The following is a 19,918-nucleotide window of genomic DNA, read 5'->3' on the forward strand; positions in this document are numbered from 1 at the left end:
TCTTTTTTCCCAATAACACCAAAAAGGAACATTTCTGAGTTGCACAGTAATTTCCGCTTCAATGTTTTAACTTTTAGCAGCTATTTTGAAACAAATTCTCCAGTAGCTAATACTTGGAAGTAGTAGCACATTGGTGAGATAGGCTACCAATAAATAATAATAATAATAATAATAATAATATAGTAATAATAGTAGTATTAGTAGTAATCCACGGCATGATACCATGGTCTTTCGAGACTGAAGGATGCCAATGCAAGTAGTAATGTTGGCAACAACCCTATCAACCATTAGCACTAGTCAATGGTATTTGTGATACATTTTTAAATGTTCAGTTGACTTTCATGTTTAATGGATAAAATAATAATAGTAAAATAATAATCAAGGCACTACGAGTGGGAAATAATAATAATCAAAGCACTACGAGTGGGAAATCAAAACACCCCCATATCCCCCTCAGAATTGCAAACTCGAGCAACTTGTGAAAGTCGACTGGATCATCGGTCTCTTTTTCCCAATCCTTTTTCCCTACCTCACGGAGTTGCTGTGGGGAAAAATCGGAGTTAGGAGTTATTAAGTCTGCTCTCCTGAATTTTAAAGGGAGGATTTATCTGAACGTGAAGCAGAGGAAGAGCACGGAGGATAAGAAATTACACGGAGGATAAAATAATAATTAAAAAAAATATAATAATAAAACAATATAATAATAATAATAATAATAATAATAATAATGATGATGATGATGATGATAATAACGTATCGCGGTCGAGGATATACGCTGCATCCCCAAGAGGCGAACTGATCAATTAGGCGCCTTCCTCTTCTACCGTGATTTATCCCATTTTACTACCGCTGCTTGCTTAAAGACCATATAGGCCGTTTAGAGCACACAGCTCCGGCGAAGACTGTGACAGGCAGCAGAATTCCGGCGGGAAAAAAAGGACTAGTTGGAGCCACGGAAAGCGTCAGGCCTCGCGCTGACCGGAGTTGAAGTTCACTCTAAGGGGAAGAAGGGAATAGAGGCGCTGAAGGGACTCTGCCGGTTCTATATGGAGCGCCGTGCTAGGCCTTCCCCTTCTCCTGGCCGGGTTTCGGACATTGAACCGGGCCTGTCACAAGCATCTTCTCCTCGGCCGTTAGTTATCGCAACAACACCGAAACACCCACCTCGGATACTTCGGAGCGGTTTCTAAGAAAACGGGCCCAAGCAGCGACGGAGGCGGCAAAACGAACCGCTTCAGGAGGGCCCGGGCCCGCGCTTCAAAAAAAAGAGGGGTAGGGAGTAATGTTGGCGTTGCTGGCTTTCCTCACAGAAAATCAACAACGTTTCAAAATGGCGGGTTGTCAAAGGGGAAGAAGGAAGCGGGAAAGTGCCGGCCAATAGACGCTCAAAGCGTAGCCCCGAGGAGGCGGGGTTAGAAAGTGATAGGCGGGAGAGCAAGTCAAAAGACGTGCATTTTCCAGGGAAGTAGGCGGAGCATGCGCAGAGCGTGGAACGCTGTCCGAAGCGGGTGAGACGTTCCGAGAGGTTTCTCCGCGCGTTTTTTCCCCCTTCTTAATTGTGAGATGCAAGTTGCATTCTCTTCCGAAGCCAGAGAACGGAGGGGAAGGCAGAGTAACGTTTCTCAGAGCTCAGCTTTTTTTGTCTCCCCCTTTAAACCTCGTGGGGGAAGTACATGATTTATTTACTCGAAATAAGTGGAATAAGTAGAGCAGGTATAAGCTTGGGAAACGACGCTTATCTCAATGAGGTGGATAGGTGAATTCTTGATGGGTTTGCTTAAATGGGTTGCACAAAGCAAAGATGAATTGGATTTGTGTAATCTAGTAAAAAAAAGCATCAGAGGCAAGTGTGAGTTCCTGCTCCCGCCGCTACAAGTGCGCATCTCCGCATCTGTTATGTGCATGCGTGGGTCCAAGGGAGATTTTGCTTGTGCACATGCACAGGAAGCAAAATCTTATAAGAGAACATTTAGTTAGTTAGTTAGTTAGTTAGTTAGTTTGTCAGTCCAATACACAATGAGAGTTTTAGTATATATATATATCTATATACACATAGTAAAATACATGATGAAGGTTATAGAGGAGATACTCATAGTAAAATATATCTATGAAAGAATAGAAAAGAAGATATAGTAATAGAACATCAATGAAAGAATAGAAGAAGAGATATAGGAATAGAAGAAAGGTATAGGAGATATGCGTGTGTGTAAGATTTCGGTGATTTTTTTGCATGCACAAAAGTAAAATCTCACAGACACATGAGCTGCACGCACAGCTCAATTTTCGTTACAGGTACAATGGCGTTGACTGTACCAGTAGGAACCTGGAACAGATCAGAAGCAACATGATAGCAGTGCTCCAGTATTTGAAGGGCTACTATAAAGAGGGTCACCCTCTTCTCCAAAGCACCTGAAAGGAGGACAAGAAGCAACAGGTGGAAACTAACCAAGGAGAGAAGCAACCTAATTTAATTTAATTTATTAGATTTGTATGCCGCCTCTCTCCTTGGACTCGGAGCGGCTCACAACAAAATAACACAGTATCACAACTCTAATATTAAACCTAAGAAATTTCTTGGCACTCCAATTAATCAGTGGAACAGCTTGCCTCCAGAAGTTGTGGATGCTCCAACACAGGAGGTTTGTAAGAAGAGATTGGACAACCATTTTGGTTTGAAATGGTATAGGACAGTGATGGCGAGCCTATGGCACAGGTACCACAGGTGGCACACGCAGCCATATCTGCCGGCACGTGAGCCGTTGCGCTAGCTCGGCTCCAGCATGCATGTGTGCTCTGGCCAACTGATTTTTGGCTCACATGGAGGCTCTGGGAAGGCATTTCTAGCTTCCAGAAATTTCTCCTTAGTTCTAAGTTACTTCTCTCTTTATTCAGTTTCCACCCATTGCTTCTTGTTCTACCCTCAGGTGCTTTGGAGAATAGGTTGACTCCTTCCTTGTGGCAACCTCTGAGATACAAGAACACTGCTATCATGTCTCCCCTGGTCCTTCTTTTCATTAAACTAGCCATGCCCAGTTCCTACAACCGTTCTTCATATGTTTTAGCCTCCAGTCCCCTTATCATCTCTGTTGCTCTTCTCTGCACTTTTTTTTGAGTCTCAATATCCTTTTTGCATCCTGGCGACCAAACTTGAATGCAGTATTCCAGGTGTGGCCTTACTAAGGCCTTATAAAGTGGTATTAACACTTCACATGATCTTGATTCTATCCCTGTGTTAATGCAGCCTAGAACTGTGTTGACCTTTTTGGCAGCTGCTGCACACTGCTGGCTCATATTTAAATGGTTGTCCACTAGGACTCCAAGATCCCTCTCGCAGTTACTACTGTTGAGCAATGTACCATATATACTGTATCTGTGCATTTTGTTTTTCCTGCCTAAATGTAGAACCTTATTTTTTTCACCATTGAATTTCATTTTGTTAGATAGTGCCCATTGTTGAAGTTTGTCAAGATCTTTCTGAATTTTGCACCTATCTTCTGGAGTGTTGGCTATTCCTGCCAGTTTAGTGTCATCTGCAAATTTGATAAGTTCCCCATCTATCCCCTCTACTGGATCACATTCAGAATAGAAATTGGCATTCACAAACCTATGACAGAGGTAATTGATTGCTGTTTGTCAATGTTGTCCAAAAGATTTGGCTAACCTTTACTGCAGGTGGAAATGGCAATGACTAATATGCATATGAGAGCCAGTTTGATGTAGTGGTTAAGGTACCAGGCTATAGAATGTGATTTCTAGTTCTGCTTTAAACAAGAAACCAACTGGGTGACTTTGGGCCACTCACTTTGTCTCAGCCTAGGAAATAGGCAATGGCAAATCACTTCTGAAATTGCCAAGAAAATAGCCATGAGAACTTCAGGAATATATCCAAACAGTCTAGGGGGAGGGAGAGAGAAGATAGCAGGAGCCATAGACCCTTCCACCCTTCAAAAAAGTTTCACAGCATATCATTCCATGCATTGTGCTTAGTTACACAGGTTTTTATTTACGTACTGGGAAAAATTGGGACTACGAACTCTGTGGTTAAGCATGACGTCGTAAGTTGAAAAGCCAACTGTTGGTCAGTCACCACAGTTCAGCCAATCCCAGTTGTTGTCATTAAGCAAGGATGGAATAGAATAAAATGGAATTCTTTATTGGCCAAGTGTGATTGGACACACAAGGAATTTGTCTTGGTACATATGCTCTCAGTGTACATAAAAGAAAATATAGATTTGTCAAGAATCATGTGCTACAACATTTAATGATTGTCATAGGAATCAAATAAGCAATGAGGAAACGATTAATAAAAATCTTAGGATACAAGCAACAATTTACAGTCATGCAGTCCTAAGTGGGAGGAAAAGGATGATAGGAATGATGAGGGAAAAAAATTGTAGAAATAGCGCAGACATAGTAAAAAGTTTGATAGTGTTTAGGGAATTATTTGTTTAGTAGAGAGATGCCGTTTGGGGAAAAACTGTTCTGTGTCGAATTGTCTACGTGCTCTATAGTGACGTTTAAAAATAAATAAATTATATATATATATATATATATATATATATATATATATATATATATATATATATATATAATTTTTATTGATTTTTTTAAATTTTTACAAAAAGCAAAAACATAAAACATAGAAAGTGTACCATCACCAAACAAGAAAATAAAAATCCCCTTCACCGGGGAAGATTCAATTCTGTGTCATTCATTTGCTTTATCTCTGGATTACATTGTTCATTCTTTATAAAGTGATTGAATTTTATTTTTTACATTTGCATCGCTTGCTGATATTGTTAATATATAATTCTTAACCTTCTCCCACCGCCTCACTGTTGCTGCTAATTTCTCTTCATTATAGTTGTGTAATCTAATTTTCATGATTTCATAGTGAATGTGGTCCACCATGTACCTGCACCAATTTTTTTATCATCCATTTATTATCATCTTTCCACCCAAGCACTATAGTTGCCTGGGCACTTTCTATCGCTGCAGTTTTGATTTCTTCGTATTCTTTTACCTCACTATTTTTTATCAATAATGCTGCTTCCCAGTTTTGATTATCCTCTGAAGTCTGTGTCAGTCCTGTTGGGTTGCAGTACCAAACCAGACAGTTATAGAGGTGCAGATTACAGACTCAATGATTCCTCTGTAGAACTGTATCAGCAGCTCTTTGGGCAGTTTGAGCTTCCTGAGCTAGCACAGAAAGAACATTCTTTGTTTTGCTTTTTTGATGATGTTTTTGATGTTAGGTGACCATTTTAGGTCTTGAGATATGATAGAACCTAGAAATTTGAAGATCTCTGTTGTTGATACTGTGTTGTCTAATATTGTGAGAGGTGGAAGGATGGAAGGGTTGTTTAGCAAGGATCTTACCTGACTATGACTTCTAACCTATCAACTTCCCCACTGACTATGCTCGTGTGAAGCTGGCAGAGAAAGTCACAAATTGCAATTTGGGATGCTGTAATGTCATGATCACGATCTGTGTGATGAACATCTGGTTTGTGATCTTGTGACCAAGGGATTTTATGTCATTCCTAAGTACAAGGTCCAGTCAAAACCATCACTCGTTCAATGCTACTGCAAGTTTGGTCACTAAACGAGTGGTCGTTAAATGAGCCTATTACCTATAGTAAGAGGCATTGGATGAATTTTTTGACATTGGTTTTGTATTTATGAATAGTCTAAATGGTATTTTTCATGTGAACGCTAGAGGGAGCTTTGCATCACAGTGCAACAATAATTTTTATAATCCTCAGGTTTAGTTAAAACAAATTGACAGAATCCACTTCTCTGCATACCTAAGTAAAGTTAGGAAAAGTTTTTATAAGATTTGAGCTAAACTTGAAAATCCCTAACTATAATAAAAGTTTTATACAAGATAAAACCCATTGTTTCAATTTCCTTATTTTTCCTCTGTTGTAATACTTTTTAAAAACTCAAAAATGCAATATTCAATTCAATTCAATTCAATTTATTAGATTTGTATGCCGCCTTTCTCTGAAGACGGGGCGGCTCACAAAATAAAGGTAGTCCTTGACCCTATGATGACAATGGGGACCATTACTAAACAGTGGTCATAAAGCATGATGTCATATGACCACATTGGTTAGTGGTGACAATCCAGGCAGTCCCTAGTGCTGTTCTCACCTGTACATATCTCAGATTATTACACACAGAACAATTAAAACTCGGACCACACATTTCCTGAATACCCTTTATCCCAGAGCTATACTCACACTTAACAATGAACTAAAGGGTCACCCATCAGTGAGCTGTTGGCAGTGAAGGACTACCAAAATTTTTACTACCACACTGTGGGCATGGGTTATGCAGGACACCCTGCATTTTCTTTCAACATCTTTCAGTGCAAATTGGGTGCTTTGGGGTGGAGCTCCATTTCCGCTACCCCACTGTGCCCCCCCCCCCGGTCCGGGCAGTAGCCCACCCCTGGCTGTTAGACAGTATTACTTGGTCTGTTGTGTAGATGTTTGGGTAGTTCAGGGTGGGGAATTTGTGGTGGATGGGGCATTTTGGGGGGGATTGTTATGTGTGTTGGGAGTGGTCTTTAGACATCATGTGAATTTCATTGTATAGATATCCTATGTATATATAGTGATACCTTGTCTTACAAACTTAATTGGTTCCGGGAGGAGGTTCGTAAGGTGAATATCTGTCATCTGTTTTTAAGCAAACGTGGTGGAAATATATAACTTTCTTGAATTGGTTAATCCAGTATTTTTGTGCTATGCTTATGTTTGTTTGTTAATCTGCAGCGTTGCTCAGTTTCTTCATCATTATCACCTTTTAAGACGTTTTAATCTAAAGTAAATATTTCCTTTGAAATACTCATATGCTTGCTCCTGCGGGCTAGTTAAATTGTCCAAGGGGTCGTTGGTCTCATGGTTAAGAGAAGTGACCAATGTCTCCTTGATGTGGGATGTGTACAACCATGATTAGAAAGGATTTCATGTCCAAGCAATAGTGAGAACGTGCAATGATCTTGCTTAAATCAACCAGGCTGGGAATCTTCCCAGATATAATCAGATGGGACAGTCCCTCCCGCATACCATCTGCAGCCTGATAAAGGGCCATTTTCCAGGACCAGAAAGAATTGCTGCCAATTGTTTCTGCTTTTCATGAAGAATCCCCCAGCAGTTCTTCCTTAACAGTTCCTGCCATTCCTCAGTCTGTCCATTGGTCCTGGAGCTGAAGAAGCAATAATCTCTTTTTTGTTAACAGAAGACATTTGGGGAACTATCCTGACCCTGGCATCTTTCTAGGCCATCTGAAGGGTTGGAACTTGAGGATACTTTTCTTTCTCTTCCTATTGGGCCAATTTTAGGACGTGACAAAATTTTCAACTTTCAATTTCCAAATATAAGAGGTGCTCAAAAATTGTGAGCGTAAGTTGTGTTTTGGGGATTGTAAATATAGTTTGGTTACTTTAATATAATTTAGATGTGCTTGGTAAGTAACTACATAAACATCAACACTTTTAAACATTTTGTTTGTTTCATTTGAGCCTTCTACGAATGATGATTTGGAGGATAAGAACACTCAGTGAGTCATATTGTGTTAGTGGCACAACTGGCATTTCTACTGGGTCAGATTTGTCTTCCATGTAGTGACTCTGCTATATATAGACAGAGATCTAATGCAGTGTTTCCCAACCTTGGCAACTTGAAGATATCTGGACTTCAACTCCTGGCTGGGGAATTCTGGGAGTTGAAGTCCAAATACCTTCAAGTTGCCAAGGTTGGGAAACACTATTCTAATGTACCTAACGGGTGGCCAATGATGATACTTTGTATGTGTTTAGGACCTGAAAATAATTAAGTTTTGCTGTCATTCCATGCTGAATAATGAATTCTCTATGAACAAATTTAACATACATTCCTTTTTGTTTTCCTTTGCGAATACCTTAACAGTCATATCCTTCCTCTCTGGGAGCTCATAAGGTAAGACAATAAGTAGAGATAAACTGATCCCCCAAATGCTTTGTGATCTATTATTTTTATATCTAACAGATTTCCCCCCATCTTTTATGTTCTAACCTAGTCAATGAATGCAAAAGAATAGAGTGTATTCGTTAATCTTATGATCTCGTAGACAGAAACTTGACAAAGAGAGTGAAGAAGACATATATTATTTATAGTTTCCATGTAATTTTGAGTGTACAGCTCGATTCCCATATATTTGTTTGATGCATTTCTATCCTCAGAAGGGATGACTCTGTCATTTGGCAGTTTGAGGCAATTGCCTCAGGCTCAGTTGCTGGGAGATGGCAGCAACTGTGGAAAGAGAAAGCTGAGGGCAGCATCTGTCTTGCACACTCAGCTATTCTGTTTCCTTCAAGTTCAGTGGCAGATGTTATCCTATCCCAGCTGTGAAAAAAGGGGTCAGCCATCAGTTCATTTATAGAATTAGGTGAATACCAGTTCCACTGGAGACACCCCGATATCTCCAAGAGGCCCTGTGTCAGACCTGCTCCCTTAGAGAAGGAAAACTCAACTCCCATTTGGTTGAAGCAAAAAGTACTTTTATTAAGAGATGTTCACTGCAATAAAGCCAGGCAAAATCTAAGCAACAATACAGAACTACTGTATGTCCCTTGGTTCCCTCTTCCTCTCCCACCCATAACCAGTCCAGCTTTAGACAATCCGGCCAGCGGTGGGATTCAAATTATTTTACTCCCAGTTCTATGGGCATAGCTTGGTGGGTGTGGCAAAGGAAGGAGCCGGGGTGGCACAGCAGGTAGAGTGCTGTACTGCAGGCCACTGAAGCTGACTGTAGATCTGAAGGTCAGCGGTTCAAATCTCATCACGGGCTCAATTTTGACTCAGCCTTCCATCCTTCCGAGGTGGGTAAAATGAGGACCCGGATTGTGGGGGCAATAGGCTGGCTCTGTTCAAAAGTGCTATTGCTAACATGTTGTAAGCCGCCCTGAGTCTAAGGAGAAGGGCGGCATAAAAATTGAATAAATAAATAAATACTAAAGAAATCTCCATTCCCTCCCAATCAGCTGGGACTCAGGAGGCAGAGAATAGATGGAGGCGGGTCCAATCTGAGGAGGTATTTATTGGTTCTCCAAACTACTCAAAAATTTCCACTACCAGTTCTCCAGAACTGGTCAGAACCTTCTGAATACCACCCTTGAATCCGACATTGCCAAGATGTTTTGGGAAATGCCGAGGTGTTGAGGCTGGCGAAATTCCACTCTCGGGTCAAACTGCTTTGAAGATTCCAAATTGCTTTGCTCTCTATTCCCCCATCCCTAATCCCTGCCATAAGCACATATTTATTGCTCATCTGTTGCCCCTCTTTTCCCCGGTGCTTTGATGGCAGGATGTTAGCAAGGCACCAAGCCGAAGATGGTGGACCTGACTTCCTGGTACTCTAATAGAGAAACCTAAGAATGTCAACGTCACTGTGGGCCTAACTGCAGAACAATGTTGAAAAGGAAATTATTCTTACTGTTTGGCAATATCTATAGAAGATATTCTTCAATGTTTGGTGAAAAGGAAAAGACACTAGCATTTATACTTTTATATTTTTCATCAAGCTGTATGTTTACTAAGGGGGAATTGAGATACTCCTTTCCCCCCAGGCCTATATAATTTATGCATGGTATGTTTGTGTGTATGCTTGGTTTTAATAAGGGTTTTTAGTTATTTTAAATATTAGATTTGTTATACGCTATTTTATTATTGTTGTTAGCCGCCCCGAGTCTATGGAGTGGGGCGGCATACAAATCTAATAAATAAATAAATAAATAAATAAATAAATAAATAAATAAATCAATCAATACTAATGGATCAACAGAAATAAATATTAATATTGTTAAAGTACAGATAGACCTCTTTTAGAGACTACTTGCAGTTACAAAAGTGATGCAAAAGTAACTTTATGATCAGCCTTTATATATACATAGAAACATAGAAACATAGAAGACTGACGGCAGAAAAAGACCTCATGGTCCATCTAGTCTGCCCTTATACTATTTCCTGTATTTTATCTTACAATGGATCTATGTTTATCCCAGGCATGTTTAAATTCAGTTACTGTGGATTTACCAACCACGTCTGCTGGAAGTTTGTTCCAAGGATCTACTCTTTCAGTAAAATAATATTTTCTCATGTTGCCTTTGATCATTCCCCCAACTAACTTCAGATTGTGTCCCCTTGTTCTTGTGTTCACTTTCCTATTAAATACTACCCTTATAGATCTGTAATGGAAAGCTGATATGATTATAAGTACAGTCACATTTTCACTTAGATTGGCTTAACAACTGAATTGTCAGTCCCAATTGTGATTGCTAAACAAAGACAACCTGTAGAGGTTTGAGGAAAGCTTTAGAAACATTATATCTGTGCAAGGATTAACATAGACTTCTCTAAACTAGTACTTCCCAAATGTGTGGTTGCACTCAGTTTAGAATAATTATTCCTGAAAGATCTTTCTTTCCCAAAGAATAGTTTGGTCTGATTATTTTGGTATTGTATGTTTCACAGTGTTGTCCAAATTCCTGAGTAGATATAATAACCACGGAGTTAACAGTCATTACAACAATAACAATAATTTGGAAATATTTCTTTTATAAGTAGCATTAGGAACTTCTTTGGACAAGGAGAGCACAGTAGATCGCCTACTTGTGCTCCGGGTGGCGGAGACACTGTGTCTATAAGTTGTTTTGAAAGAGGAACATGTTCTACCTGAAAGATTAAGACTGAATTGAAAGATTTACAAATGACATGCTAAAGATATGACATGGGAAGAGTGTTACACTGGACCTACAAAAGAAACCGACATACTTAATTATTACATTAAAAGAGATATGCAAACAATAAACCAAGAGAGTCACCTGGATAATTTCCCTATATTGGATTTACAAAAGTGGCTTGCTAATGTTTTAAATAACCTTGTATAACATCATAAATGTTACAACAGTGTATTTTTTTCTGTTGTATTTTTCTCTCCCCCCCCTTTAAAGCAGGTTTTCTTTACGTTTCTCCTTTTTTTGAGAATGCAAGTATCAGCATTATAATTATTTTTGTGTTTATTCATTTTTCTGTTAATATTTTAGAAGCAATACAAATAAAAAAGATTAAGATTGTTAATAGTAAAAGAAAGAAATACAAAGTTGGTTTGTTTGACCAAAGTTAAAATAGATATGTAGTTATTTCTGGTAACCCTTAATAGATTTTTGCTGACTGAAATGATGTTTTATGGATTTGTTTATAGGTTAGAGATAAAATATGGAAGAAGTCATTTTTTAGATTTAAGGAGAAGGTAATAAGTTATTACAATTATACTTGAAATGAAGATGAAAAGTCCTTTATATATTTGTTTTATTTCTCTTTATGGTTTTCTTATTTTCTTTTCTATTTTACTATTTGTCTCTTGCTTGCTTGCTTTTCTGTATCTTCAACTCTTTCTTTTTATTCTATCTTTTTTCAGTTTGCATTAGTTGTAAATTATAATCTTTAATAAAATTATCAGGGGGAAAAATGTGATTAGCAGGCCAGTTTTGCAGAAATACCTCACTTAGGGTATCAGTAGATCAGAATGATTCTTCCCCTCACCCCCATGTATGTGATACTTTATTTTATTTTTGTGATACTTTTTTCCTAATAAGTTGGAGATTCTGTTGATTCTAGACAAGGAAGTTTGGCCTGATTAATCTATTGTGCCAAAGCTACAATTATTTATTGAATCAACATAATTGGGTGGGAACATTCAATTGACTCAAAACAAAAGAAAACAATATTATATGAAGTAGTCCAGAGAGAATGAATACAAGTTTAAATCAAAATTTTACATTATGTCAAAATGTGTGATTTGGATTACAGCCTTCTCTACTTGCCTGCTTAAAAAAAACCCCAAAATAATTCTTCCTTTTTTTGGTGGAATATCACATTTGTTCTTGAGATAGGAAAAGGTAAGGAGCTACTTCAAAGGCAATTTCACCTGTGCTCATTTTCAAATATTTGTTTTAGCATAGGTAGGAATGTGTTTAATCTTGTTCTTTTCTGGCAGGCTACTTTGTAAAACCTGTCTGAGTAGTCGTCCCCCCCCCCCCTTCAGCTAAACTTATTCAATTACATCAAGCTTTACTAATAACACGGTAGCAAGTAGCAGTTTACAGCTGGCACTGGGGAAATCCAGTTTCAAATCATGAAACTCAGAGGGTGACTTTGGCCTAGGCACATTCAGTCTGCTACACAAGATTGTTGTGGTGGCGAAAATGAGGAGGAAGTGCATTGTGAGGTATCCTCACTTCTTGAAAGAAAGGTGGGCTGTGCATCTGTTGGATCTTCACCAGGAATGTAAACATTATATGTAACTTTCAAGAATTGAGGAGTATAACAAGCAAAATCACACCATCCTCTGTTGATAGAAAAGTGGCATTTTAAAAGAAATTCACTATTACTGCATCTAAAACAACATAGCAGAAATAAATTGTAAGCACAAAAATGGAAAAAATTGCCCTGTTTCATGTTCAATTCTGCTACAGCTGATTTTGGAGTATAGTCTTTAACATACCACAAAAATATGGTTGACTCTTGCACAATGCAAAATTGCCTGTCCCGCACTTACGCCATGAATAATGATTTACTAATTCCTGTAGTTATTTATTTGTTTGTATATTTATTTATTTGTTTGTTTGTATATTCATTCATTCATTCATTCATTCATTCATTCATTCATTCATTCATTCATTCATTTTGTCCAATACACAATAATACACAATGAAGGTTATAGAGGATATAGTAGAGAAGCAATATGAGATATAGGAGAGACTATAGGACAGGGGACGGAAGGCACTCTAGTGCGCTTATGTACGCTCCTTACTGATCTCTTAGGAATCTGGAGAGGTCAACTGTGGATAGTCTAAGGGTAAAATGTTGGGGGTTAGGGGATGATACTTACAGAGTCCGGTAATGAGTTCCACTCTTCAACAACCCGATTACTAAAGTCAGTTTGGAGTGGTTAATATTAAGCTTGAATCTGTTGTCTGCTCTTGTGTTGTTTGTTTTGTGTTGTGTGTTTTGATAGCAATTACCAAAAATGCACAAAGCCATTGCTTGGTGCATGTACCATTAGGTTTTTTAAAACAAACAAACAAACAAATTTTGTTGATTTTTATAGTAATAAACAAATACACACAACACAAAAACAATGTACAGTGATATGTGCTCCCACCACCCAACATCAGTCATTCAATCCCTTCACCAAATGAGGGTGTACTAATTTATAATATTTAAAAACTGGGAACATCAACATATTTATAAAGTATAGAGTGATTCCAATTTATTCTTTGTAACTCGGCCATAAAACCTCTGACCCTATTCCATTTTCCCATCAGTTTTTCCACTTTATTCTCATTGATCATATTCATTTTAATATCCATGATTTCAAATTGAATGTGTTCCACCATGTACTGATATCAATTTTGTATTGTCCATTTGGTTACATCCTTCCAACCTAAAACTATTACTGCTTGGGCACTTTCTTTCTCCCCTTTTTTTTGTAAATAATTTTTATTTACATGTAAATGACACAAACACGCAAAATATGTACAGAAAAAAATCCATACAATATACATCCCCTCCCCTCTTCGACTGTCTCATCGACAGCCTCCTTTGATACTCTTTTACGGTAATGTTACCAATGGTTGGTCGGTAGTATATAATCAATACTAATAGATTGTAAATTCTTAATCTGCAGCTTATAAAAGCATATCACATAGAGAAAAAGTTACATTTAAACCTTTAAGAAATTTTAACTTAATTTGTTTTCTTATCACGCAGCACTGCTAGTGTTTGTGCTTTGGTTCAGCCATATATAAAAATATTTCCACATCTGGTAATATTTTGGGTTTTCCTGCTCTTTTAGCTCCAATGTTAATTTGCCTGCTTCTGCACAGTCTGGCATTTTTTAAAATCAGATTTCGATCGTTAGGCAATGATTCGTTTTTCCAAAACTTGGGCACTTTCTATAGCCGCTTCCTTAATTTCTCTGTAATGTACCATTAGTTGTTGACTACAGGTTTTTTTATGTTATTTCCTAGGTCAGTGTTTTTCAACCAGTGTGCCATGGCACACTAGTGTGCCGCGAGACATGGTCAGGTGTGCCGCGAAGCTCAGAGAGAGAAAGAAAACAAGAGAGAGAGAAAGAAAGAGAGAAAGAAAGAGAGAGAGAGAGAGAAAGCAGGCAAGAGAGAGAGAAAGAGAACAAGAGAGAAAGCAAGCAAGAGAGAGAGCAAGAGAGAAAGAAAGAGAGGGAGGGAAGGTGGGAGAGAGAAAGACATAGAGGGAAGTAGGGAGGGAGAGAGAAAGAGACCAAAAAAGAGGAAAGAAGGAAGAGAGAAAGAAAGAGGGATGGAGAGAGAAAAAAAGAGGGAGAGAAAGAGGGAAAGAGAAATAGAGCAAAAGGGAGGAAGAGAGAGAATTTTTTTCTCCAAACTTTTTTTAGCTGCCCCCCCAATGTGCCCCATGGTTTTGTAAATGTAAAAAATGTGCCGTGGCTCAAAAAAGGTTGAAAATCACTGTCCTGGGTAACTGCAAACTTTCTCATTTTATGCTCCTTGTTGTGACTCATGCTTGCTAGAGGCAGCCCCTTCACTTTAATTGCCCAGCAAAGTAGCCTGCTTAATTACAGACACTCATATAAACTCTTCCTACCATATATTTGTGAAAATAATAAATTCAAAAAGCAGAAAAATAGATTTCTTTTGCTTTAATGTGATCAAATACAAATGTATAAATTCTACAAGTATATTTCTATAAATAAATACAATCTCCAGTTCAATGTGTTAGTGAATATTTTGTGGCATGGGTCCAAGTTGCCTCGCCCTAATGGGATTGGCCCATCCCATGCGCATAGGCAGAGGTTGTATGCTGCGGACCGATCGGCCAAGCAATTTCAACTGGCAATGTCCATGAAAAACCTTTCTTGCCACAGCAGCTGCTCTCTGGAACATCATATCCTTCGGGCGAGATCTGCCCCCCATCTTCTTACTACTTCTCCATAGTAAAGGTCTAAAAACCTGAGTCTGCCAATTGGCTTGTGGCCCAGGTAATGGATTACCTGGAACAGTGTTTCCCAACCTTGGCCACTTGAAGATATCTGGACTTCAACTCCCAGAATTCCCCAGCCAGCATTTGCTGGCTGGGGAATTCTGGGAGTTGAAGTCCAGATATCTTCAAGTTGCCAAGGTTGGGAAACACTGACCTAGAAGATCTCACCTCCACTCTATCATCCTCATCCCAGCTATCATGGCTATTTCTTGTTAATTTTGATATTTTGTTTTATTGCTTTACTGTGTTAGTTTGTATAAGAGAAGGTGGGATGGCTCATCCCAGCTATCTTGGCTATTTCTTGTTAATTTTGATATTTTGTTTTATTGCTTTACTGTGTTAGTTTGTATAAGAGAAGGTGGGATGGCTCAGCGGTTAAAGAGGCTGTGCTTCTCCGCTAAAAAGCTGACAGCCCCAGTTCGAGAGTTGAGCGTTGTGCAACAGGGTGAGCTCCATTATTTGCCCCACCTCCTGCCCACCTATCAATTTGAAAGCATGCAAATGCAAGTAGATTAATGGGTACCACTTCAATGGGCGGATAACAGCATTTCTTGCACTTCGGCTTATAATCATGTTGGCCACATGACCAGAGAAATGTCTTTGGACAATGGTGGCTCCTTCAGCTAAGAGCTGGAGGTGAGCACTGCCCTTGAAAATTGACACAACCTCAAATGGGAACTTTTCACCTTTACCTTTATTGTTATTTGCATTGTAAGTTGCCCAGAGTTGTGCAACAGTGCGATGGAAGATGAGTAAATTTGATAAGTACATGAATAAATAAGAGCTGTGTGGGTTGAAAGGATTAAAAGCTTTGCCCACTGTCTTTCTCTCACATAGACCATGAAGTTCAGGTGGTAAGAACTGTGGACTGTAACATTCCATCATTAGGAATGGGTACATTCTGCAATTGCACAACCTGTTTCTTTGTAAGAAATAGGCAGGTACAAATCCTTCAGAACATGATAATCAACATGCATTCTGCAGATGGATTGTGTCCTCATAGGCTATTAAGATTGTTGCCTCTGTTCCCATAGCGATAAGCCACAATTTACTTTGGCTTGTAGGCTAAGGCATAACTGGATGATTTCAAGTATGACTCTAAACCATAAACCAGTGCTTACAAAGCATTCCGGTAATACATTAAAGTCAAACTGTCCAAATGTGGGTTTTAGGACAGTGCTTCTCAAATAGTGGAGTGGGCCCCCCGGGAGGGTGCAGAGCAATGCCGGGGGGGGGGCACATGACCTCAGGGAACATGGGAGTTTTTGCCGTGGGGAGTAGGGGTTTTTTTGCACTGAACAATAGCACAGAGCAGGAGATATGAAGTGCAAATAACAAACCCTTAAGAGACACCATGGAAAAATATTGAACAGGGATGAAAAGAAAGGAGGAGAGAGACGGAGATCATGAGACAAACGTTAAGTCTCCTGAAAGCTAAGAAGAAATATGACGAAGCGTATGTAGCGCTTGGCTTCACTGTGGGAGACGAGGAAAGATATAGTCAATTTAAAGTTGACTATATCTAAAAGTATTGTCAGTGGACAGCATGAAGCGAAATAAATTTAGGCATACACATTATACTTGTGTTTGTGAAAAAGCTCGAGTTTTTTCAGCAGAAACATGCCAAATATTGCAAACAATCGTCCCAGAGGAGAATTGAGGGGTGCACGAAATGTTTACTTCTTCCGGGAGGCGGGGGGGGGGGGGGGGAGGCGTAACAAAAAATAATTGAGAAACACTGATTTAGGACAATTTGCTCCAGCCAACTCTCCATGGGTCAATTAATGCAGGATAACTTAAGAGAGGGACAAGTGAATTTCAGAGACCTTGCCTTCCTTTAGGTTTGAACTTTCTCAAGTTAGAAGTCCTTGAAAATAGGGTGAGCAGTAATCCTACTTGTCTCTGTCTTGAGTAATCCCACATTGAATGGGTGGTGAGTTTCCTATGGAGAGTTGGCTGCAGCAAGTCAGACGGGGCAACTTATTCTGTCCAAAAGTTTCACTTAGTACCATAATATCATTTTAGCTGTAAAAGACAACAGGGCTCTTTAAATCAAGGCCTGGTGTCCCCTAGAAAGAATAAGTGGAGGACTTTATGCAGCTGTTGATCTAATTTTGTTTCACTAGATATTCTTTATATTTTAAATTTGTGCAAACATTACAGTAATTTATATTATAATGACAGTGCAGAGATATTGCTTTTTCTATTTTTCTTTTCCCAGGGCTACTCAGAATAAAATCCCTATTATCGATCAGAGAAGCAGGTGAAAGTCCTTTTATCAGGTACTGTATATTGTTAATGATGCAGAAAACGGGAAGTTAGGAATGAAGATTCATCATCCTGTTTTTCTAAACAATTGTTTCCTTTTTTCAGTAGAGTGCAATGGATTTTTCTTTTACTGTAATCTATTGGTGATGTCTGGGCCAGATCATGATTGATATTTACTCCAATATTGTAATTGTTTCAAGTGTGAGCAGAAAATTGACAAAGAAAGCAACTTGGATCAGAATAAATTGATGGCATCTCAACCCATGGGGAAGACTGACATTATTTTAGTGCTAGTAAAAAATAGAATTCTACCCACTGTTCCACTTTTGTATCTATCAACTGTACAATTTGGGATAACAACGCAGTAATCAGATAGTGGGTGTGAATTTATGTATTCCAAAGGGATTAATTTTATTAGCCTTTGTTCCTGCTCTGAATTAGCAAGAGGTGTGTTTGGTACTATAATACCCAGTAGTAGAACAAGGTCTTAAAACACCTTCTGTGTATTGAATTTTCAATATGTTTAAAATGTGGGTGTATATGTTATGGGCTTATCAAATCATGATAAGCCCATAACCAGTCTATTTCAGGGACCTCCAAATTTGGCAACTTTAAGACTTGTGGACTTCAACTCCCAGAATTCCTCAGCCAGTGGTCTGTTCCATTGCTTGGAGCAAAAAGCCAAATTAAAAGCTGCCATGACAGATGTAGCCTCTACTTAAGTCTATCCAGAAAAGGGATCCTCAACCCATTCTGGATAATTACCTTACACAAATCTGCCTTCTTATAATTGAAATTCATTATTCAATGTCCTGTACTCTGTTCAGCTCTTTGAATAATGAGTATGTACTCTAGCAGTCCCTAATCTTTTGGGACTTGGGAAGAATTATGTTTTTGGACATATCAACTTTCTAACAGTTCCTTGAAATAGTGGCTACGTGATCCTGACTTTGCCAGTCTTTCACTTTTCCAGATGTAGCTTCATGAATGATGGGGAGTATCACTTAAGGCCTTTACACTCAGAGATCATCTGTGTTTCTCTACAGTATACACCAGAGGTCTTCAAACTTGGCAACTTTAAGACTTGTGGACTTCAATTCCCAGAATTTTCCAGCCAGCTTCTGATAGTTAAAGTCCACAAGTCTTAAAGTTGCCAAGTTTGAGGACCATTTCTGTGATCAGCTTGAACCCACGAGAGGGAATAAGCAATCGTGCTTCCTTCTTCCCATGAATTCAACTGGTTCTGCAGAGAAGCTACAGTGTTGTCATTGTACCTGGTTAAAGTTCTCTCGCTACTTGGAAATATTGATTTTTCATGATTTCCTGTCAGATAGAAAAATAGAAATATCTTCTTTCCTAATTTTTACAAATTCTACACATTCAGTGTAACAATTCTTAACACTTTTTGCTTTCAAACCTAGTTAACATGGTATGGAAGCATTTAACATTTTGCTTTGTTGCAGCCTGTGATTATATAACAATTACGCTACAATACTACGACATGTGTGTACAGGAAGAATGTCCAATAAACACAGTAGCCTATTATTAAGAAACAATAATAAAATTAGGCTGGATAAAATTAAGGATGAGATATTTATATACCAATAATAGATTATATAACATTTTGAAGATGTGCATGGTCCCTATTTATATACATAGATGCTTTGGCATTTGCCTGCCAAAAATGATTCTACGCAGGTTATGTGGAAAATAAGTTACAAGGCACGTAGCTCTCGTGGGGAATGTTCGCGGAGAAAGTTGGTATTACAATAGTGTAGCGGGAAACCAGCGGAAGAGAATGAGCAGTGCCAGTGGCCAGTAGATAATTGACTGGCATTGTGGTGAAGGATAGAGATGAGCGTCCTCATTCCGTTTCCCTCCAAGTGCGAAGTATAAAATGCTACCTGAATGCTAAGGCCATGAACGCTGCTGCGATGGGTGCCCAAGATGCTTACTCGCTACCTACCTACCTACCTTTCTCTCTCTCTCTCCCTCCCTCCCTCCCTCTCTCTCTCTTTGTCTTTCTCTCTACCTACATACCTATCTCTCTCTCTCTGTCTCTCTCTCTCTATCTACCTACCTTTCTATCTCTCTCTCTCCCTCCCTCCCTAACTTTCTCCCTCCCTCCCTATCTCTCTCTCTCCCCCCCTCCCTCCTTCCCTATCTCTCCCTCTCTCCTCTATCTACCTACCTACCTACCTTTCTATCTATCTATCTCCCTCCCTCCCTAACTTTCTCTCTCCCTCCTTCCCTCTTTCCCTATCCCTATCTCTCCCTCTCTCCTCTACCTACCTACCTACCTACCTTTCTATCTCTCTCTCTCTCCATCTCTCTCTCCCTCCCTCCCTCCCTGCCTCTATCTCTCTCTCTCTCCCTCCCTCACTATCTATCTACTTATCTATCCATCTATCTATCCATCCATCCACCCCCCAACCCACATACCTATCTACCTCCTATCATCTATCTTACATTTCTATCCCATCTTTAATTTGTAGACATACAGTTAAGGAGACTGTATGCATTTGGTCCCTACTTTTCCCACAATAACAGTCCTGTGAGTT

The 19,918-nt window shown here is 39.0% G+C and overlaps 1 protein-coding gene across 7 annotated transcripts in view; it reads left to right on the forward strand.

Moving 5' to 3' along the window:
- Positions 1 to 1,467: 1,467 nt before the first annotated feature.
- Positions 1,468 to 19,918, forward strand: part of RNF144B (ring finger protein 144B) — a 94,903-nt gene continuing 76,452 nt past the window's right edge. For 2 of the 7 annotated variants that reach the window (XM_070747344.1, XM_070747343.1), the window contains exons 1-2: positions 1,473 to 1,508; positions 17,311 to 17,371. The gene's annotated coding sequence lies outside the window, so the exon portion shown is untranslated. Of the gene's footprint in view, positions 1,509 to 3,440; positions 3,616 to 7,937; positions 7,968 to 11,250; positions 11,299 to 17,310; positions 17,372 to 19,918 lie in introns of all 7 variants that reach the window. The other 5 variants (XM_070747346.1, XM_070747345.1, XM_070747347.1 and 2 more) reach the window with 5 other exon arrangements.

The sequence above is a fragment of the Erythrolamprus reginae genome, chromosome 3 (assembly GCF_031021105.1).
Source record: "Erythrolamprus reginae isolate rEryReg1 chromosome 3, rEryReg1.hap1, whole genome shotgun sequence".
Classification (NCBI taxonomy): domain Eukaryota; kingdom Metazoa; phylum Chordata; class Lepidosauria; order Squamata; family Dipsadidae; genus Erythrolamprus; species Erythrolamprus reginae.